Consider the following 23914-nt stretch of genomic DNA (forward strand, 5'->3'; position numbering starts at 1 on the left):
CTCTAAAATGAAAACTAAAGGAATAAAATGTTGTAAATACACAAAAACAAAACCAAAAAAAAATCAGGTAAAGTTGCCAACGTAGTTCTGAAAGATGGTGCGTGGAGCTGAAGGCTGAAGTCCAAGCACCTGGGGAAACGGGGGCTGTTGGAAATCAAGCTCTACTCTCTGAAGAACCTGGAGAGGCTCCCAAACTTGGGCACCAGCAGCCGTGGGAGGTGGGGAGGCCGTGGGCTGAAAAGGAAGAGTGGGGACAAGATGTGCATGAGAGGCGTAGATGCCTGTCCCCCATCCCTCCCCTCCCCACATACCTCCCACGCCCTGGCTACTGCTGAGGACATAAGACATCCAGAATGACATGGAAGCTGTTAACAAAAGACCAGTGATATCTGTGGAGGCAATAGGAGAACCTTATTTTCTAAAAGCAAATACATTTTGCTTTTAGAAAAACCTGTGATTGTGGACACGCAGCCTTTGGTGTAAGACGCAGGTGGAGGGGTGGAGGATTGAGAGATGATGAAGGCAAATCGTTCAGAATAAGAGTTTGGGGGGCGTCCGTTGCAGGATCCAGACTGAAAGGCCTTTTAAGCAAGACATTGCCAGTGTCTCTGCATCAGCCTCAGGTGGCCTGTGGGTGGTCAATAGGGAATTTTAAGCCAAGGTCTAGCTCAGCACCAACGACAGGAACTGGCCAGGCCTGACTGTAGAAAGGGAGGTGACACTTTCACAGCATCTTCCCGAGGACACGGAGTGGGTGGCCGCTTCCTCACCCTGCCATGACCGACCGCTTCTGTTTTAACTCTGAGTGCCTCGGGTGGCCACAGGGAGTCCCTTTTGTCTGTGGGCTGGGAGCACACTCAACAAAGCTTGCTTTCAGAAACACATGCCCGGTAGAGGTCAGCGGGGTGCGAGGTTGGAAAGGAGATTAAATAAATGTCTACGTAATATTCACGGAGACCCCGGCTCTCTCCTGAAGCCCAGCTCCAGGAGCGGTGGTGGTCAGGGCACGGCCACACAGTCTTACCTTGACTGCTGGGGAAAAGGCCTGGCTGCTGCCAAACACAAGATGTATAGAAAACCACAACAAAGCTGCCGGCTTCCAGCCCCGTCATGCTGCAGAGACCTCACCGCGGGCGGCCCCTGCACACGTGGAAGCCCCCAGTCAGGGCCAGTGCCTCTCTCCTCAATGCAGGCCGAAAGGCGTCTGGAGTGGGGAGAGCATGGCCAGCAATAGACACTGCAGATTTAGTGGTAAAGACGGGGGCAGAGCTGGAAAAGTGAAAGAAAGAGAGAATAAAATGAGAACAAGAATCGGGGTATGAGCTGTCAGGAAGACGCCGAGGAGAAGAGCCTGTCACAATCTTCTCATCCATTCTTCTGCTTTATTCAGACCGTCGGGTCCTCGTCTGGCCTCAAGAAGGAACAAGAGGCGGGGTATCTCAAAATTCTGCTAGGTGTTAACATAGTTTCTTCTTGGCCTTGTCACTTTCTGCATTTTTATGACTTCCCAGTAAAACTCAGCATTCAGGGAGGGAAGGCAGGGAGAGTGGGAAGTGGGAGAACCCGGGACTGGCATTGGTGAGGGGGCTGTGCTGAGGTCAGAGGTGATCCTCTCTGGCCCAGTAGAAATCTAGAGCCTCTTGACAGTCAGGCCCAGGTGAGTGAAATGAGGGTCAAAGCCAGGGCAGAGGGGCATTGCAGCCTCCAGGGAGCTGGAAACAGGTACTGGTGGGAGGGAGGAGGAGGAGGGGGGGCACAGGGAGGAAGGGAAAGAACTTCTATTTTAAGGTCCTGATGTTGAGAATTCTGATGAGCTCCCAGTAAAATAAGTAGAGATAAGACAATGGTCCTCAAGGCTGAGATGGAAAAAAGGTGGCCATGGAGGTGACGACAGCCTCCTCCCTTCCCAGCAGACAGGGAAGAGCCGCACGGTGAGCCACAGGCAGATTCTGCCTCCCACTGCCTTTGGACTCAACATCGACCTTACCTGAGTTTCCAGCCTGCTGGTCTTCAGACTTCAGATCTCCCAGCCCCACGAGGGAGTGAAATAACTCCCTGAAATCAATCTCTCTCTCTCTCTCTCTCTCTCTCTCTCTCTCTCAGTTTCTCTGGAGAACTCAGACTCAGGTAGATTTTGGTCTGAGGAAGGTGAGAGCGAGTCATTCAGCAAGGGTGCCTTGAGCTTGAACTTCCCTGAGCCTGCACACACAAGGATCCACACTGGAGGGCTCGTCCATCTAGAGGAGTCACCATGGAAGCAGAGAGTAAAAATACAACTGAGAGGGGTGGCCGTGGAAATGTGTATGACTCACACAGGAACACCAGGATGTGCACAGGAGCACCGAGAATGCACACAGCAGCATGGGGATGCACACAGGAGTACTGGGGATGCACATAGGAGCACCGGACATGCACACAGGAGCACTGAAGATGTGCACAGGAGCACCAGGGATGTGCACAGCAGCACCAGACATGCACACAGGAGCACCAGGCATGTGCACAGGAGCACCAGGGATGTGAATAAGAGCACCAGGGATGTGAACAGGAGCACCAAGAATGCAAACAAGAGCACTGGGGATGTGAACAGGAGCACTAAAGATACACGCAGGAGCACCAGTGATGCCCACAGGAGCACTGAAGATATGCACAGGAGCACTGAGGAGGCACACAGGAAGTACTGGGGATGCACACAGGAAGTATTGGGGATGCACACAGGAACACCAGACACGCACACAGGAGCACTGAAGATATGCACAGGAGCACAGAGGAGGCACACAGGAGCACCAGGGATGTATGCCCCACCCAGAGCCAGGAGGAGTCTGGATGGCTCCCTGAAAGTCATGACGCTTGGGTGAGTCGGTGAAACGGAGGGAACATTGGCACCTCAGTCCAGATGGCCACACTCACCAATTCCAGAGGCAGGTGCTGCACAGCAGGAGTGTATGTGTGAAGGTGGCTGGGTGCAGGGGCAGAGGCTCAGTAGACACAGGCAGCAAAGGTGCTCAGGCACCTGGCATCAAGGGCTCACGCATCAAGTTGGAGTTTGGGTCTTACCCTGTGGGCTGCAGAGTGCCTCTGAATATTCTAAATAGAGAAGTGACTTGGTCAAGATTTTCACTAGGAATATATGTTATTATTTATTAGAGTCACCATATTGTGCAATAGGTCACCAGAGCTGATTCCTGCTACCTATCTGAAACTGTTCCCTTTGACCGGCATACCCTAAGAGAGGATTTAAATATGTTCTTCCATAAAGAAATGGCAAACATTTGAGGTGACAGGTACTTTAATCAGCTTGATTTGTTCATTCCACAATGTGTATATATACATATGCTGAAACACATTGTACCCCATACATATATATAGCTATCATTTATTAATAAAAATATAACAAATTTGAAAACAAAAAAATTAAAGCATCTCCCCCAGGAAGATCTCTCTGTGATGGATTTGAGGGAGTGAAACCAGAAGAGTCCTCCTAGGAGGCTGTGGTGGTGCTCCAGGCCGGAGACAAAGGTGTCCTAAGCAGCTGAGGCTGCAGGAGGGTAAGTGAAGGAGACAGAGTAACAGGACTTGCTGCTAAATAGCCCACCATGGTCAGGAAGGGAACCCAGGATGTGTGGATGTTCTGGTTTGAGAACTGCACAGTCTTTGACGATGCACAAGGAGGAGTGGGTTTGGGTCCAGCGAGGGTGGTGATGGGTTTCGGGAGAGGCGTGGGATAGCGAGGTGCCTGGATGGCCACACCACTGTGACCAATTTGCTTATGCAGGTCACACCCAGCAGCGACAGAATCACAGGCTGAAGTAGCCACCAGAGCCCGGATGTGGCAAAGACGAGCCCATGAAATAATCCACACTGTGCACTGGTGGAAGATGACGGGGACGGGGCATCCTCTGTAAAAAGCAGGAAGGAGGAGGAGGTCCTCAATAGCATGGGGCTAATGACCTAGAATTCTACAGTCGTAGAACTCTATCACTTTCCAGGGTAAGAATGAAGGCTTTAAGGGGCTTTACTCCCATTTTACAAAGAGGGAAACTGTTACAGAGGGATAGCTTCCGCTCTAGCTCCAGTTCTGTGGATATGATACTAGCTCTTGGAAGTGACGTCCTGAACCTGACCCGATGAGCCTGAGGGCGTGCCCCGTGATACCCAAGACCTCGGCATGATCAAGGACACTTTCAGGGGGCAGCCGGGACCAGGAACCCTGAGCTCCAGGTCTGGTCTCCTCTCCCGCAGCCCCGCTGAGCCGGCACTGCCAGGCGTGCACCAGGACCAGGAACCCTGAGCTCCAACCTGGGCTCCTCTCCCGCAGCCCCCCAGAGCTGGCACTGCCGGGCATGCACCTAACGGCTGCTCACATTCTGTGTGACTTCCGCTGTGGGTGATGGGAAAAGGGTGCTATATTCCCTGGGCTGGTGGTTCAAGCCCAGAGTCAGCATCCGTTTTTAAATGATATACACATGACAGTTTTTATGGCATCCTTTCTGATATCAAATCCTCTCTCTTCACTTCCAACTTAGAATTAATTGAGAACGTTTCTTCCTTAGATTTGATGCTCCTTATGGTTATTGAGGCCCATCTGCACAGGTAAGAAGCTTTATACAAGTAACCATAATACCTTGCATTTTTCCAGTGCGCATTTTTTCTTGAGAGATCAAAAGACTATGGCATCGCCCTCCTGTGCTTGAAAGGAAACATTTGCTCATGTGCCGTGGATGCACTGTGGGTGAGGTCGCACTTGCCTGCATGTGGAAGCTGCCACCTGACGCACACTTACATACTTTGCAGGGAACCAGCAGGGCAAACACCTCTTCCTCCTGAAGCTGAGTGGCTTGGACAGGCACGACGTGGCACCAGGAGCCCAAGGGGAGATCAGGGCTGCAAGAACCAGCATGACCACAGCCTTCCAGTCCAGAGGCCCGGGGTGGAAGGAGGGATTTGACCACACCATAGGCATCAGGAAACAGTCACGTTGCCTGCGATAGATTCACTGAAGATGCTCCAGCCTTGTCTGTGTGGAGGGACACAGGCTTCAGGGCCGGAGCACAGAAGGAGGTGGGCGCTGCACCACCCGCAGGAGCCAGTGGTGAGGAACGAGGATGGGCAGAAGATTCAGGGACGTGACCTTGGCTTCAAGGGCATCTGGGCTGTGAGGAAGGAGAGATGCTCTGGCTGGAGGCCTCATCACCTAGGACACCAGGCCTGGAATGCAGGTCTCCATTCAGCCCCCACTCACTGCTGAGCCTCCTGCTTGGAACAAATAATTCCCAGAGGAGGAAATAAAGATGGCGCACAGAGCTGGGAGCGCTGTCCCACTGCGCCACGGATCCAAGTGATGAGGGAGAAAGGAGAGGCTTTGTTTCCCTTCGGCAATCAAAGTTTAAAAGATGAATAATCCAGGTTGTTACTCGTGAGTGAGAGAGCGTGCTACATATATTGCCGTACGCTGATGGTAAAAGTCAACGTGGAATAAAATGATACAGGAAGCAATAGCCGTCAAGGAACTTTGGGGAACTTTTCCTAATTAAATAATCTAAAACAAGAATAAAACTGTATTTACCAGGATGTTCACTATATTGCTATTTATGGTATTAAAAATAAAAACAATACAGTGCCCACAGTTAGGGAAATGGTTCATGATAACACTTCTCTGCAATGTAAAGTGGACATAAGAGCAAACGGGAGCAAACACACCGAGAACGAGGAAATGGCAATGAATTGACATGAGAAGGACTGAACCAGCAATGACCTGCGCAGTGTGGTTCCTGGGAGAGGCCCAGGCCAGTGCGGAATCTCACAGCCAGAGTCAGAGCCACAGTGGAGCCTCCCAGAACCTCCCTGAGCTCTACCTTCCTGCTCTGTAAAGCAAAGATAGAAATGCTGGTCTCAGGCCAGGCGCAGTGGCTCTCACCTGTAATCCCAGCACTTTGGGAGACCGAGGTGGGCGGATCACTTGAGGTCAGGAGTTCATGACCAGCCTGGCCAACATGGTGAGACTTCGTCTCTACTAAAAATGCAAAAATTATCTGGGTGTGGAGGCGCATGCCTGTAATCCCAGCTTCTCGGGAAGCTGAGGCAGGAGAATCGTTTGAACCCAAGAGGCGGAGGTTGCAGTGAGCCCAGATCATACCACTGCACTCCAGTGTGGGTAACAGAGGGGGACCACGTCTCAAAAAAAGAAAAAAGAAAAGAAATAAAAAGAACGCTTGTCTCATGTGACTGGAGTGGATATGAAAATCAGATAATGTATCAGAGGCATGGTGATCACATAATTACCATTAAGCACTTTAGATAGAAACCCAGATTTCCTACCTTGCGTTCTGGGTAGATAACACAAACCAGGTGTAGACACGGCGAAGACACCTGGAGTCCTCTCAAAGCCAGCTGGGGTTCTGTACGCAGGTCTGTGACAGAGGCAGCGGCCTGAGACCTCAACGCCGAACGAAACAGGGGCTGGGTGAGAGAGGGCCTCTGCAGACCTGAGCCCCTCCTGACTGGGCCCCCAGCACCTGGGAGGGCAGGATGATAAAACACCAGCTAAGGCTCTTTAATTGGTTATCTGCATGCCTGCCTTTAAGCCTACGGTTTTGTGAGTAATAAATAATCCATTTCAGAGTTTAGGATCATTCTCTCAGCTGATTTTGTGGCAGCCTGCCCTGTTATTAACAGGCTTTGAGGTCTGGAGCAAGACACTTTCCTTTTTGAACTCAGTTTTACTATCTGGCGAAATATGTGGGAAGACCCTGAGATGCAGGGTCCTTGCCGGGCAACTTTTTTTCCTCCTTCAGGCCTAGACCTAGGCTGGTCCTTGTCTTCACAGTCAGGCTGTGCCAAGGTCACAGTCGGGAGGACGCTCCAGCCCTGTCTGGTTCCTCTCCGTCCCCCCTTCCCCTCTAGAGCAGACTCTAATAATAATGGTGATCACGGTGAACCCTCCCCTGCGTCTTGGAAGGAGACAATTTAAACTAAGTGCAACTAAGGCAAAAGATTTCTCTTTTCTTTTTCCTCTTCTTATTTTTTAATTCTACCTCTCCAGTATAAGGAACACATTAGGAAGATAACAGGGGAATACGCATGGGAAGCAAAGGATTCTGGTTCTCTCAGAAGAGGGTGACCCCCACCAGCCTTCATTGTCCTCGGAGGGCCCGCATGTCCCACAGAGCTACTGCGGCCCTTGGTGGGTGTGGGCGTGGGGGGCTTGGAGTCGCTGGCTGGCAGTAGAGAGGGCTGCTGAGAAGAACAGCAGACATGGGCAAAATCCCCAGAACGTGTGCAGGGAGAGTGACTTTCGCACCCCACGGCTGACAGGGACGTCACCTGCAGGTCCCACGCGGGGCTGGCTCTTTACCTTCTCCAGAGTCCACAGCACAGGTGGCTCGGGCAAGGCTGGGCTCAGAGACAAAGGCTCTTTCCAGAGCCAGCCTCCTGCTCTTTCCCAGTAGAGACAGCCCCCTCCCACCGTGCACTTGGAAATTTTGCCTCCCCACACCCGTACGTGCAAACCCACACTCAGGGTGGAGAGGCTCTCTGTCGCATATCCCAGGTCTGAGGACATGACCGGAGTGGAGTCGGGGAAGTCCCTCAGGGGCAAGCACGGGGGCAGCTCTGTCTGCTGATCCTTCCAGTCTCCCTCTCTTCCGCCTCAGAGCTCGTCTCTTTGCTGTCCTTAGAAATGCAAAAAGTACAATTAATAATTAATGGAGTGAGAGCCTCTTGTCTGCGTTATTCAGTGCCCAAATGCTAGGACAGACCAACCCCGAGAGTGGCTTGAACCACACGGATCCTGAGCTGCACTTAGAGGCATGTTGATTTCCTCCCATCTCCCTTCCCTGGAAACAAGGGCAGGCCCAGATGCAGCGCACGGGGCCAGGCCAGACAAGGGCCCAGATGTAGAGCACGGGGCTGGGCCAGACAAGGGCCAACATGCAGCACATGGGGCCAGGTCAAACAAGGGCCCAGATGCAGCACGTGGGGCCAGGCTAGACAAGGGCCCAGATGCAGCACATGGGGCTGGGCCAGACAAGGGCCCAGATGCAGCACAAGGGACCAGGCCAGACAAGGGCCCAGAGGCAGCACATGGGGCCAGGCCAGACAAGGCTCAGATGCAGCACGTGGGGCCAGGTCGGACAAGAGCAAGTGCTTGCCATGTGATGGTGCACCTCGAAGGACCATCCTGATTCCAAGGGCCTGTCCATCTGCTGGATGATGGCAGGAGGGCCAAAGTGAGGCCCCGGGCTTTTTTTAGCGAAAGGTACTTTTGCAGGGTTCACAAACCAAGGTCATCATCACTGGACACCACGTCTCTCAACTTGTAGGGTGGCATTGTCTTTCCCATGTCACAGATGACTAAATGGAGGCACAGCAGAGTTTGCCTGAAAAGCACACTGCTACTAAGCTGTTCCATCAATTCTAAGGTACTCATTGAAAAATATATTTTAACATCAATGGCGTGTCAAATGTAGTTGATGCCATCTTTTTAGAGGTACATAAATATCTTATAGTTGATGGGATTTACTAAAGCAAATCTGGGATTAGCACACTCCCCTTCCGTTCAGCTACTACTCTGGTGCTCTGTTTGTTGGGAAGATAAGGAAACAAGAAGATGTGCACCTAGCAGGCTGTCCCCACCCGTCCCTGTGTGCACCACCTCTTCTCCTGCCTGGAGGAAGCACCTTCCTTAAATTAAGAGGAAAGGTCCACGGTGGTGGGTGGTGGGGGAAGACAGGATGCAAACCCTGCAGCCTGTGGAATCCAGCTGACTCAGCCTCTGCTGCTCCCTCTGTGACTGTGGGCAGGTTTCTGGGCAGTGGGATTAGCAATGGTGCTCCCAGGTGGGCCTCCAAGTGCCCATCCCATCTCTCCATGCAGTCATCTGGCCATCCCTGGGAGTGGCCAGTCCTCCTCCCTCTCTGCTCTCTGAGCCCTGTCCTGTGCACTAGCAGCAGAGGCAGGGGCTCCGGATGGGCTTCCCAGCTGTGAGCACCTTAAAGGCAGGGGCTTTGTCATATTCATCCCTCACCAAGCCTGCAAGATGCTAAGAACACATCCATCCTTGCAATTTGAAAAACGGAGGAAGCATACCTGACTTCATTCCCTTGCTAATTTCTCATGATTAACTAGGCTGATACGAGTATTGTGTTTCGCTGTGAAGAAAGAGGACCCGTATTATAGTTTGGCTATTTCAGAGCACACCAGGCACATTCGGCCAAGGCTCTGTAGGAGCTGGTGCCTGCTCTTGCAGCCAAGCTTGGTTCTCTGCAGCCTTCTGAGCACAGTCTGGCCAGGTTGGTTATGGCTGTTCCCCAGGCTGCTGTGGAAGGCTCTTGTTGGCTCAGGCACCAAACCCTCTTTAAAGTCACAGTGGTCAGGGTCACAAAACTGGTTTTGGAGAAAATGATATAAAACTGACTGACATAATCCCCACCCCTTTTGCCCCAAAAGGAGCAGGGTAAGCAGCAGGCACTAGGGGGCTGCAGCCTCAACCCACAAGGGTGAGATCTTGTCACACAACAACCTCATCTTTGGAAGGGTAGCAGGTGCAACGTTAGACTTCACAAGCCACACATGGCACTCAGCACATGGGAGCCCAGGGCCCCTGTGGCCTTCCCCTGTGTTGCCTGCGGGCAGAGCTCCCACCTCTGCCACTGCAGTCAGGAGATGGCAAACCCCAGCTCTGTCCTCAGGACAGCGCCTCACCCATGCTTTTCACGAGGAGGAGGATAAAATCCACCCTTCAGGGTTGTTGGGAAACTAAATGAGACACCGTGCAGGGGCACGGCAAGGTCCATGGAGGCCCTGGAGTTGCTGCTGGTTCATTCCTTTGTGTCTTCAAGATCCGGGCAAAACAAGCAAGCATGGGTTGGGATGGGACGGGAGCAGCCGTGGGGTGCGGCAGGCTGCCCACTTCCCCAGCCTGGGTCTCTGCCCAATACCTCAGACTCCATCCTGCCTGGCAGCTAAAGTGGCTCTGCTGGCTCCTTCCAAGAGCTCTCAGCCTGAGCCGCTATCGATTATAGACACTTTGCACGAGGCCGGTAAGATAGGAGGGAGAGAACACAGCAGCCATCCAGAAATAATTAGAAGAGAAAAGGACTCCCCAGATCCACCTCCTTTCTGAAAAGCCTGAGACCAATGCTCCCTCGTCCTCCACCCTCTCTCCATCTCATACACACACACACACACTGATTGCCAAAAAATGTGTGCTGAAAAATCAGGTTGGCGATTGTGTTTGATCCCAGCTTCTAGCTGTCTTTCGGAAGGGTCTGCGGTCAAGGACATTCCTTTTTTTTTTTTTGAGACAGTCTCACTCTGTCTCCCAGACTGGAGTGCAGTGGCACCATCTCAGCTCACTGCAAGCTCTGCCTCCCGGGTTCACGCCATTCTCCTTTCTCAGCCGCCCGAGTAGCTGGGACTACAGGCGCCTGCCACCACGCCCAGCTAATTTTTTTTGTATTTTTTTTTTCAGTGGAGACGGAGTTTCACCGTGTTAGCCTGGATGGTCTCGATCTCCTGACCTCATGATCCGCCCACCTCGGCCTCCCAAAGTGCTGGGATTACAGGCGTGAGCCACCGTGCCCGGCATTGTCAAGGACATTCCTGAGCGATGTCTTGGCCACACAGGTTGCCGTTCACTCCTCCCCTCATTCCTCCTTCCCTCCCTAGGATCCCACTTCTTTGTGGATAACTCTGTCCTAGGAACAAGACTGAAGCGAGACACTAGGGAAAAGGAAGCAATCCACATTGTTGAGTAAGGACTGCATGCCGGGCGCTGTCCTGAGCGTCCTTCCCATGAAAACCTTGCGAGTTGGGTATGAATAACCACGTTACAGATGAGGAAACTGGAGGACAGAGAAGGCAAGTGAAGTGCTGGGGTGACTGTTCATCCACGACCAGCAGATTCCAGCAAGGCTGGGCTCTTCCCGTGACCCTGTCAGACCCCTCCAGCCGGGTGGAAACGGGGCTCTCAGACTTGCTGGGGTCTTTGCATCCTTGTCAGAAGTGGTGGGCTGGGAGGGATCTGGACCATTGGAACCCACACTGTGCACTCCGGCCTCACGCTCCACCTGAGCCCGCTGAGGCCTGAAGAGAGGAGGCGGATGCAGGGAGTTCTGACCGTGGAGTCAGACAGAGCCTGACGGTGGGGACCGGCCTGTTACTTCCAGATTTTATTTGCTTTGGGCCTGAAATTCTTCCATTTACAGTCCAGGTCTTTATGTTGAAAATTTCCCTCTTTCTTTCTTTTTCTTTTCAAGTACAAAGCTTGTCCTCACTGGCTGTGAGCTGCTGGTTTCTTAGCTGGGTGCCCCACTTCTCCGTAATCAGAGGGCGGCGGCAGCAGAACAGGCCCTGAGGGCAGAGGAGGAGGGAAGAGGCCCATGTGGGGAAACGCCCTGGAGGAATGGTGCTTTCACAACGCTGGGGGTCAACCCAGCCGCCTCTGTGCCCTCCCCCGGCCTCCTCGGCAGCCACTGGGGGCACCTCCCAGGCCTGCTGCACACGCCTCCTGGTCTGAGGAGAGAGAACTTGGTACACGGATACCATAACAGAAAATGTAGCAATGGCTAAATAAATAATTTCATCAAAATGCAATGAGAGCCACAAAAAAGGAGGCTCAGGGAATGCCTGGTGTGAGCCTCACCAGTAGGTGTCGACCTCAGCACCGGCTCAGTGCAGGGCACAGGGGATACAAGGTGGGCCAGCCGAGGGCCTGCTGTCCACAGCCTCCGGAGCTGCTGGAGGAAACTGGTCTGAGTGGGCGATGGTTTGCAGCACAGAGAGCACATGTGCAGGTCAGAGTTGCATGGCCTGTGGGCAGCAGGGAGCTGAGGGGACATTCTCCTTCCCTGCCGGGTCCATCCGCCAGCAGGGATATCCGCATCACCCTCCCACTCTTCAACAGCAGTCTTGTTGGATGGGAAAAAGGAGAAGGGGTGCAGGCAGCTCAGGGCTGTTGACCTGAGCTCAGAGAAGGAGATGCCAATGCGGGGAGCCCAGATGGGCCATGCAGAGGAGCCAGCAGAAACATGTCGCTGGAGGGTGTCTCTCTGTCTCTCTGAAGGCTCAGCAGAGAGCAGGAAGCCACAGAGCAGTGAGGCACCCACCAGCGGCAACCCTGGAGGGAGGGAGCCTGGGCAGACAGAACCATCGACGCCAGTGGTGTCCATGACCTGCCCGGGGACCTGTCATGTGTCACCTCACTGGCAAAGAGACTCACAGATGCGATTAAAGTAAGAATTTGAGGATTGAGGAGATTATCCTGGATTATCCAGGGGACCCAAGGCAATCACTCGGGTCCCTGTAGGAGTCAGAGCAGGAGTGAGAGGGCAAAGGCTGAAGCCAGAGAGAGGCTGAGGTGCTCCTGGCGAGCTGTCAAGGGGGGAGGAAGGGGTCTGGGCCGAGGACTCTGGCTGGTGCCTCAGATCGGAAAAAGGTGAAGAATCCCCCAGAGGCTCCGAAGGAGCACGGCCCTGCTGACACAGACGCCTGGCCGCCAGGACTCCTCCCATCCCGGCGGTGACTATCGGCATAGGTGGCTCTGCACCCACTGAGATCATGGGAATCTGTTACAGCAGCTGTGGCAAATCGACAAGGAATTTTATCAGGAACTCGGCTGAGGGGCTGGGGCCACCGGTGAAGGACCCCATCCTCTTGTGGAAACTCAGCACAGGGGCAGGAGGCACAAACTCCACCCACACAGCCTCCGAGCTGTGATCTCACAGTGCCGCCCACTCGTTCACCAGAAGGCAAGGAGTTCGTGGTCACTGAGGAGGGCAGAGAGGGAGAGCTGGTCTTGGTGCAGGCACGTGAGGGCACAAGAGAGCCACCCAGCTATGCAGAGGAGAGAGAAGATTCCCACACAAATCCCAGCTCAGGAGATGGTGCTCGACTGGGGCCCTCATGGCGTGGGGGCAGCATGGGCTTGGAGACTGTGCCTGAGTGTCTGAGTGAAATGCTCAGCCTCTTCTCCTCCCCAGTGTGGGCAGTGCTGTCCTCGTCCTCAGTGACCAGCCTCCTGGGAGCCCTTGTTCTACGTCGAGGGACCACACACAGACACTGAGAACTCAGACTGTGCTGCCCCTGCCTGTGGCTCCTGCTTTCAGAATAATAGGAAGCAGACTCTTCCTGTGTCTCCCACCATTGCTGAGATGGCTCAGGCAGTCCAGGGATCGAGGCATGCTTCCTGTGAAACCATTAGCGACTAGATTTGGGAGCTCAGGGTAGACGAGAAAAGTCTGCAGACGGGTAAGGTGTCTGTCGCACCCCACACCGGGGGCCCTGGGATGGGATGGGCCCACCAACTCGGTCAGCACTTGAAAAAACAGCTCCCAGGGACTTTTCCCAACCGCAGTCCCTATGAGATCGGAAGACCTGGATTCCAAGCTCGTCTCTGCCTCGAGGGGACCCTGGCCCATCTCTGAGTCTTAAATCTCTGGTAACCTCTTGTAGACCCCATACTTGGGCCACATTCTTCAGGAGAGAACAAATGGGTAGACCTTCAGTGGAGAGAAGAGGCTCTTCGAGGCTGCAGTGCCAGAAAGAAAGACGTTAGCTGGAATCGCACAGCACACGTGTGCGCGCCGCCCTAGGTGGTGGGCTTCCTCCACGGCATCAGCCGCCCGCCCTCGTTGCTGCCAGCATCCCCCTCAATTACTTATGTTCACAGACATAAGCTCAGTAAACTCACCCTTTATTTGTCCTGCGGAGAGAAGGGCTGAGGGAGCCCAGGCGGCTCAGCAGGACACAGGGACGCTTTTAGAACAGCTCATTTGCATGAGGCAGAGCACGTCCCTGTGTCTTTGTGGAAGATGAAAGTCTGCCCCTCTCTTCTTATGCTTCCCCCGTTCAGGCATCAGACCAGGCACTCACTCTTATCAAAAAGGAAAAAGACTACATCAGCAAACTCTCTCTCTCCCCCTCTCTCTTGCTCTTGCCCAAAGATTCTTTGCATAATTGAAACGAAGGGAACAAAAATGCACAAAAGCAAGTGGCACAGATGTTTTCATCACAGGTACCTCAAATAACTCCAAAGGGCCTTCACCAAGCAGCGCCTGTGAATATATTTCATGCCCGGCTCGCTGAGAATTAGCATTGGAAGTCATCGCTGTGAACGCAGGGAGCTGGATGCATTTCAATCCAGCACAGAAACCAGCCGCTGCCGTTGCGGGATGTCAGCTGCAGTCACATCACTGCAGAGCTCTTTTGCAAGACCAGCAGAAGCCGGCGTGTCACTTTTGACATAGCAGCTTGTCCCTTTTCACTGCTCAGCTGACAGCACGCCCAGTGCCTGCCTGTTGCTCTGCGTCGAACGGGCCCAGGTGCCCAGGCGTGAGTCTGTGGGGTTCTCTGGGGGATGTCGCCTCAGCTCTGTGTCTTGGATGGCAGAGCTGTGGGACCAATTGATTTGCTTGCCAGCAGCGCCCACACCCAGGAGAGGAGATGGCTGGAAAACTGAAGCATCCTTCATGGGACCGTCACACTGATTCTGGGAACAAAGTCATGTAGGAGCCTTGGCCTTGCCAACACTGAGACGGTGCCCTTCCGGGGATGCCTTCTTTCCACTCAGCCTGGAGTGGCAGGTACACCTGGAAACCTGGAACACTGTAACTATGGCTGTGACCTCCTGCAGGGCCATTTTCACCCTTGCTACATATTTTCATATGCTAATTTATTTGCCATTTTTTAATCGTGTAGAGGTAGAAAAACCTCAGCAAGGAGGGAGAAAAAGTATGTGGATAAGAGCACACTTGTCCCTCCTCCTCCTATAAGTTCTCAGAGTCAGGCAGAAGATTTCCTCCTCTCCCTGGACCAGGTTCTGGAGAAAATGCTGCACTGGCCCACACGTGGGCTGAGCCCTGACTGCCGCTGCTGGAGGCGAAGGTGCATCAGGCACAATGCCTGCCCTGGGGGGGTTGCTGTACCTGTGGGGAGGCTGAGCACAGACACACACGCCTAGGCTCTGTGTGTGTCAAGTGCATGCATTAGCATAGGCAGATATGCCTGCTTCCTCAGGCTGCATGCAGACACACATGTGCACGGCAGATACACAGAATCTGGAATCAGATCCAGGACTGACGGCTGCACCGCAGGTAACAAGCCATGCGGCCTTGGGCACATTGCCCAGCCTTTGTGAGCCTCAGGAGCTCTGTCTGCACCATTCAGGCAACGCACCTTCTCCAGCGGCCTCACGGCATCAATGTGCCATTCAGTTGAAAGTGCTCTTGGGACCTTGAAGAGCTGTTTGCATTTAAGGGGTAGGAAATGTGCCCTTGTTCCCTCCCATGTCCTTTGTTCACCCTCGTCCCTCACTCCTAGGAAGTTCGCGCGGCCGCTTTACCACCGGGGCCAGTCTCTGGGAAGGTGAGGCCCCAGGTGCTGGGTCTGCAGCCCAGGGGGAGGCTGAGGTGCGCACGGCGGCCGAGCCCTTGCCGCGTGTTAGCTGCCGTGCGCGTGTTACTTCGTTAGCCCTCAAGGAAGCCTCGTGGAGGAGCTGCAGTTTTATCTCCACTTTACAGGTGAGGCGTTTAAAGCATAGAGAGAAGAGGTGGCTTGTTCAGACTCACGCGGTGAGAGCAGGGCCCAGAGTCCCCCCAGTGTGCGCCAGTGCCAGCTGCGTGATCTCAGGGGTGGGCTGAGCAGGGTCGGCTTCTCTCCCAGGCTGGGCCACCCACCGCTCCACCTGGCCATGCCTGCGAGGTTGTGGCGTGGACGCAGACAGTGTCCATGGCTTCTTGCTCTCCTCCTTCTGGTTGGCTCTGGCCAATAGGAGCCCTGGAAGGAGAGTGGGGAGAAAAGAGAGTGAGGAGAGGTAGTCATGCCCCTGGGTCCATCACACCAAGGTCTCTGTTTCTCATGTCAAGGTCACTGCTCCACTCAAGGCAGCCCCCACTCATGAAACTCTGGTCCTGATACCTGGTCCCTCTGGCTATGCCCCGGGCCAGGCAGCAGAGACCCGTGCCTGCCCACTAGCCCGGTGGTTGGTGAACCACGATCGCCATTACCTGAGGCTCCCTCCACCTGCCTCAGCATTGTAAATAGACTCTGGATGAAACATGCCCCTTAAGAGTCATAACCTCCATGTTGTCTGTGGCCCTTAGGCCCTGCTGGACACAAGGAGGAGCTTAGCACAGAGCAGGCAACTGGATGTGGGAAACACGAGGTGGGCTGTGACTCCTGGGCAGGTCCCGTCCCCTTTGAGAGCCTCGGTGTCACCCTCAGGGTGATGAGGGTTGACAAGACACCAGAACAGGACACCCTGAGTCCCTCAGATGAGCCAACAAGTATCTGGGCTTCCTCTCGGTACAGCAGCATCTTCCTTGTCTCTTCATTGCCTCCCGAGGTCCCCCCATTGCAGGGCGTGCTCAGTCAGGAACAGGCACCCTCAGCACTGGGGCTCCATTTCTTTATCCACTTCCTGCAGTATTTGGCCAGAGCAGCCTTGAGCCCACTGTGAAGTGAAGGGCACGACTCTGCTGCCGGCTCTGGAGGCAAACATCCCTCCGTGTGGCTGAGCCGATGCACCCACAGCCTGCTTGTCTGCACACCCGTGTGCTTGTCTAGTGATCTGCGCGGCTCCTCTGCCCCCAGGAGTGGCCCGGAGACCTTCTCTTTCCTGCCTGTCTCTCCTGTGTCCCTGGTGGGAGCAGGGAGCGGCTCAGGCACCGTCTGGTAGGGGAGGCCTTGGGTGTTCTCTGCCACCACGGTGGACTTTGCTTGACATGCAGGCATCTCGGATCCGGAGGCTGGTGTAGAACAGGATTTGCTGTGGGTTCCCCTTCCTGGCTGGAAGAAACTGTACCTTTCCCCAGAGTCATGCTGGAGATATTCAAATAGAATTTGGGAACAAGCAGAGGGCTGCTGTTGGAAGATGATCCGATCTGTCTTGTTAGTCAGTGAAGACAGTACCGGCAGGGACCAAAGAGGAGAGGGATTGGGAAAGGGCTTGTTCCCTCTGATGTAAACGCCTCTATCCTTGAGGCACTCTACTCATTCACTCACATAAGGAAGTTCTACCAGAATAAAATTCCCCATCAGCAAATGGCCACCACCTCCTTGGGAGAGGGAAAGAGAAGACCGCTCTTATCAAATAATTTTGGTTGTTGAGACACAGTCTTGCTCTGTCGCCCAGGCTGGAGTGCAGTGGTGTGATCTCAGTTCACTGCAACCTCTGCCTCCTGGGCTCAAGCGATTCTCCTGCCTCAGCCTCCTGAGTAGCTGGGATTACAGGGGTATACCACCATGCCTGGCTAATTTTTGTATCTTTAGTGGAGATGGGGTTTCACCATGTTAGCCTAAGATGGCCTCTGGAATCGGAAAGAATTGGGAAGTTGGGAACGGAAATCCTAGGGAGTGTTTGATGGGTTATAAATGCTTCCTGTTGCTCTGGAAAACTCGGATACAGACACTGAGTAGTTTCAAATGACTTTCTATGATTAGATCATTCTCTAGCGCTTGTCATCTCTTTGAGACTGGGATTTGTGGGTCTCCTGACCTGCAGGCCTCCCATGATGGAAGATCTTAGCTTCTAACCCCTTCACCTTAGGGACAGCCACAGCCTCCTCTCCTCCTCCAGACCCATCTTCCTTCTTCCCACTTCACGTTTGACCTCGAAATACCAGATCACTGGTGAAATCCTGCGTATGACACACTTCACCTTCATTTCCTGCTGTCCAGAGCACCGGCTCCTGCCTTCCTCCTGGGCTAAACCCTGTTCTTTATGGGCTTAGTTCAAGTGTTCACCCTTCTAGGAGGCTTTCCTAGAACACCAGACGGGCCCCTCTTCTCCACCTCCAAAGCGCCTGTGCCTGGTGCCCAGTCCGTAAACAACACTTCCCAGCCACCCCCATGTCCAGTTCTCTCTCCCCACCTCACACACACACACACACGGTGCTCTGAGCTCTATTCCACCACCAAGACCCTTCCTCTCCCCATCTTTCAGGAGGATGCTAGCCTGTACCTCGATTAGTACTTATTTCATTTAAAATAAATATTTTCCAATAATAATATGAGTGCGAACTACATATTTTTTCATTTAAGAAATCACAAAAGTAGAAAGAAGAAAACAAATCACCCACAAACCTACCTTGCAAAAACTGCCAAAGGGTTCTCACGAGAGAAGAGCGATAAACCCCATTGAAACTCAGAGATCAGAAGATTCCAGGACATTTAGAGAAGGGAAAATGCCCTAACCCAGTTGCAGAGCTATTAAGGGTATCGCTGGTTTATAGGACAGAATGATTGATATTTATGAGATCATCAATGAATGGCTAAACAACATTTATCAATCTGCCTGTGGGTGGCAGAGCCCGGCACTTCCCCTGTGTGGGATGGATACTTGGAGAACTGAGCCGGGATAGAGGATCAGGGAATGGTAGGACCCTTGCCCAGAGAACCTTGCAGACACACAGCACGGACTGCTGTGGAGCAGAAACTTGGAGAATGACGAGAAAGGGGGGACCTGCATCTCCCTGTCGGGGAGGTGTCTCTGACACTCACCAACTGGATGGAGACCAGGGGAGAGCTGAATCTGGAGAAGACCCAGAAGCAAACAGCAGGGTGACCTCCTGGGTGCTCTTACCCCAGGGCCCCACGACCTGTGCAGTGGGCTCCACAAACTAGTTCTCAAGTCCGATTTCTAGAAGACCCACTCTGCACGCACACGTGCTACACACCCATGGCATCTGTGGCCAGATCAGGATCTAGAGCCAGGGAGACAGAGGCGTCATTCAAAACAGATGCATGGTTAATTGGCCACCAGGTCCGTGGAGAATCTGGGAATCCTCAACACTCCATGCACAAATGGTATCCAGTTTCCAGAAATAAACACAACAAACCCAGGTTGCTCCAAAGACTTTAATAACGAGAACATGGCAGAGGCAGGGAAGCCAACGGGAGCTGTTGAAACACGGAGATTCACAGCAGCAGGGCTCCACTCTTCAGATCCGAAGGCAAAAGCAAGGTCTGTGCAGCTGGAGCCTTGGGGAGGCCCACCTGGTGGGGAGCTGCAGCCATGGAGGCATCCGCCCAACCAGGAGGAGACAATGAAGAAACAGCAAGACCCCGCTTCTCCCATCCCCAATCCTCCTGTGGTGTTGACCATTGGCTGAACCCAACTGGGTGGCCGTGGAAGCCTGGGGAAGGGGTCCTGGGGAAGGGGCCCTGGGGAAGGGGCCCTGGCGAAGGGGCCCTGGCGAAGGTGTTCTGTCGAGTAGAGTAGCCCTTAGGCTGTCAAAGTAGGGAAAACACGGGAAACCTGGGGAGAGCAGTGTTGCTGCAGAACAGACATGGCCGGCAGAGAATACGTCTTCAGATGGGATTTGCCAACATTTCCTCGCCACTGCCATCTGCGTAAGAAGCTGTCCTGCAGCGTTACTCCAAGCCCATTGTCCAACTCTGAAAACCGACGGTGACCACAGACTTCCACTCTGGTGTGTTTGTTTATTGCACAATCCATCTGCTCATTGACCAAATATCAATGATGTGCCAGGGACTATGCTTGGAATTATGTGAGGCATGGAGGTTGAATTCACAAGATCCCTGTTCCCAAGGTGCTCATAATCTAATGAGAAGGTAATAGCTCTGATATGGTTCCATGAAATAACCACTACAATCGGAACATTAGCCTGAAGGAACAGAAGGAAACAAGGAATCATTAATTCAGGAGAAAGTATTTTATCTCAGCCTTTGAAGATGAACAGCAGAATCAGATTTTCATTTGTGTTTGGAGTGGGACAGTCTTCCCCGGAAAATGAGAATTAAATACCATCCTTACCCAAACACACACACACACACACACAGAGAGAGAGAGAGAGAGAGAGAGAGAGAGAGAGTTCAGGTGTTAACCCCAGTCCAGGTAAGACTTTAAGATTTCTGTAAACCTCCATATTGTCATCACTGCCATCCCCACCTCTCTGTTAAGGCAGCCCCAGCAGCGGGAGCAGCCTCAGGGTGCAGTGGGTCTGGTTGCTGTGTCTGTGCCTGTGACCCTCCCTCACTGCAGATGCCCACTGAGAAGGGAGGAGTGGGGATGCGCTGTGGGGACCTCTGTACGCAGCATGTCCCTTTCAGCCCCCGGCTTGTTGACCCAGAAAGCTGGGGCCTCTGGCAGAGAGACAGCCCCTCTCTCAGGGCACAGGCAGGCTTCGGAGGCCTAGGGGAGAATTTCCTGGTTGCGGCTGAGCTTTGGGAATCCTCTTGGTTCCATGTTTCAGATGTCTCTAACGAAAGTTTTCCACAAGGGACTCCTGACATCCCTCCATGACCCTCCTCCTCCTTCAGCATCTGCCCCTTGGGGGTGATGTCCCCAGTTGTTCAGGAGGCATGGGGCCTTCTTGGTTTTCACACTCCATGTCACGGTTGATCAGGAACCCCTGTGGCCCCCCCACTGACTGTGCCAATGTGGGGTCACTTCCTTCCACCTCCACACCATGTCCCTTTCCCAGTCTCCCCACCTGGAGGACCCGGGAGCTCCCAGCAGGGTGTGGACATCAGTCATCCTCTCCTGCAGCCGGTTCCCCACGTGGACTAAGGGAGCCACGTACCAGAAAATCACCCTCAATTCCCCAACAGCCCCAGTTCACTGTGGATAAAAGGCCGAGTGTCCACCACACACTGCAGGGTTCTATTTGACCCATCCCTGATGCCACCCTGACCGCCGCCATCTCCTCCCTGGCCACCTTTCCCTATTCAGGCCCCAGAGGAGTGCCTTCTGCACCTTCTCCCTGCGACGCTCTCTCCATATTCCTAAATGCCCCTTCGCTCAAGTAACTCCTACACCATTGCACTTACTCTTTCTGGCCTGTGCAATACAGACGACTCCTGGGTACCCCATGGCGCTTCCAAACCCTGCACCAGTTTCTACCCTCTATTTTGATTTCCCCCAAACTTAAATTCTAATGCTTTTTAGCTAACTTAAATATCATCATTTTCTGTCTTTCCTCAATGGATTGCAAACCAATGTGACTATCTCTTTTTTTTCACCCGAACTTACGTACCCCAGTCACCAAGATCATTGCCTGAAGTGCTCAGCAAACGCTCTTTTGAATGTTAAGTGAACCTGGGGCTCTGTGGTTGGCATCTACTTGGGGAGAGCCCTGGAGTCAGTGCAGGCCCCTCTGTGGGAGGGGTGCACCGTTAGCCTGAAGCCCCCATGTGAAGACTTTCACAATTCCACTTTCCCCGCTGAGAAATATTTTCACCTGATGAATCCCTCCTTATTGCTGCAGTGACGGACCTGAAATTGGGAAAGTTAGAAGCACACGATGCTGGCGCTGGTGGGAATCATTTGTGAACCGGGTGCTTCTCTCGGGTCAGAAGCTGGAAGCAAGAGTAAGAATCTGGGAAGATCTCACTGGAGGGGGGAAGAGAAAAACATCAGGTTGAATTGATGATGAGGCCATCCCAGGAGGAGGGAGGCCGAGAGGACAATTTGGCAGCCATGGGTGATGCCACATGTGTATGAGAGTCCAGTCAGAAGCAGACACCACACAGGGCTTGGAAGGCTGAGGGGACTCCATGAAGGGTGCTAGTGTCAGGAGGGATGGGGAGGCTGAGAAGCCAGAGCCAAAGGGCGGCCAGGAGGAGCCACTGCCCTGAGGGATGAGCGGCAAGGACCACATCGAGGCAAGGGAGAAAGAAGAGGGGGTGACGAGCACCCCATGAGACCTGAGTGACAGGCAGGCACAGGGAGGAGCAGCAGCAGCTGTCAGTCACCATCCAGGGCAGGAGAATAGGGGGGATGCCAGCTTCCCTCACCTCCCCCTCTCCACCTCCAGCCAGCGCCTCTCTCTGTGGGGCCAAGCAGACGTGGGCAGCCTGGTTTCCTGCGGAATTTGTCCCCAAGAAGGGGGAGTCCACCGCCCAGAAATGCCAGGAAGGCCTGGGCAGGTAGGGAGTGGAAGGCAAGGAGTCCAGTTTCCACAGAAAGCAGGGGTACAAGAGGACAGGGACCCCCTGGGACAGCCGCCAGGAGCTGCAGCAGCCTTTGGCATTGCAGTCAGTGGAGGGCAAAAGCCCCAGCACTGTGGAAACATGGCTATTTTTAACCTATAGTCTTTCCCTCCTAGTGTCTCTTTAGGATTTGTGAAGGATTTTTAAAATGTCACCCTGTCACCTCTATGATACAGGAGAACCAAGAACATGGGATTTCAAGAGAGCAGCGGGGCCCTCCTGGGGTGTGCGTGGTGGTAACCGTGGGAACTGGCAGAACTCCCCTGGGAGGGGAGACTCTGCAGCTTCCACCCTCCTCTGCAAGATGACTCTTTTTACCTGGAGTTTCCTGACCTGCCAGTTCTTTTTCTTCTATGCTTCCACATGGCAGCGTCTGGTATCCGGCTGCTCTTCATGCCTGTCACTGCGGGCCTTTTTCCAAGGCCGGGTGGTCTTCCCCCAGCCCGTGCAATGCCCTTCTCTGATGGAAGAGCTGCTGCTCTGTGGGGACTCTGAGCCCGGAATGCCAGCCCTGACCTACAACCTTGTCAAATACAAGAGTGATGTTTGCAACGGGAATGTAATGAGTAGGTTAGACATAAATGCCTTTGTGAAGAGAACGTCTCCCTCTCTGGTCACCGGACATATGAAAAGTTATACCTTTGACATCTTAAGGGCTCAAGGAAACAAAATAAAGGATCCTCCAGCCTCAACGTCACATGCACCTGCAGTATTCCTGAGCCTTAAAACAATCTGAGTTTGCAGGTAACTCCTAGGAAACGTGCTGTAATGAAAATGTGCCAGGTCATCAGGTCTCTCATGAAAGAGTCCTGAATAACTGAGGCTCTTTCTCCGATCTGGTGCGGCCTCACTGCGGCATGAGGAGCCTGTCAGTGTTGGCTGCAATTTACAAACGAGACAGGTGGGTCCTGCCTAAGGGCATGCAACGGCTAGGCAGAGCCAGGGTTGGGACTTTTGTCTTCTGGGACACACTGAACGTGGCCCGGCAGCTGGAATCACATTATTCCTCTTAGAGGAATTCACCTCTGGATTTTTCATCTATCAACATTGTTACCATCTTTCAAGGGATGACTTCTCTAAAGAAGTTAGTCCTGACCCACGCCTTTCCCCAGAGGCCCTCTATCCCAGCACCAAAATAATAATTCGCCTCACTGTTTTCCAGGAGTATGGCGTTTGTACTTCTCTCAGAACTCATTTCACTTAAAATAAATATTTCCCACTAAATAAATGAGCATTAACTCTATATTTTTATTTAAAATTCAGAAAAAAAATTAGAAAGAAGAAAATAAACCACCCATCAACCTGTCTTGCAAAAACTGCCAACCGCTTGCCATAAGAGAAGAAAAATAAACTCCAGTGAAACTCAGAAATCATTAGATGTTTAGGTCATTTAGTGCAGGGAGAAACAGTGTAATACAGCTCCACAGCTGCCAAGAGTAACTCTGTTTTATAGGATGGAATAATTGATATATATGTGATATCATCAATAACTAATTACATTACGTTTCTCATATAACGTAGGTGAGACAGTGTGCTATCCATTTTAGAAATATTTTAATTCGACCTTCAAAATGATTTTTGTGTGTTTAAGTTTTGCCGATCGAATTGATAAGCTGTAGTTACCTGCAAAATTTGTGTGGGTTTGAGTAAAGCGCCTTGCCATGCCTGGGGCTGGATAAATGAAGTATCCCCCAAACAGCATTAAGCAAAGGGATAACAACAAGTGAACGCAGACTCTCATGAAGGGTCAGTTACAGGATGTTTCAGAGTTTCCCTGAAGCTGAGTGTAATTGTGTTTAAAACCACCTCCGTGTCAGGCATGCTGAACTGGAACTGGCCATGGTGCTGGAAGCAGACGTCATGCTCCTACGGAAACGGCAATGATATTGGGGCAGGCAAGCTACACTGACCATTTTATTTATGATTTGGAAGAAAGAGCAATGACACAATTGATTTAAAACCTATA

The sequence above is a fragment of the Theropithecus gelada genome, chromosome 13 (genome assembly GCF_003255815.1).
Source record: "Theropithecus gelada isolate Dixy chromosome 13, Tgel_1.0, whole genome shotgun sequence".
Lineage (NCBI taxonomy): Eukaryota > Metazoa > Chordata > Mammalia > Primates > Cercopithecidae > Theropithecus > Theropithecus gelada.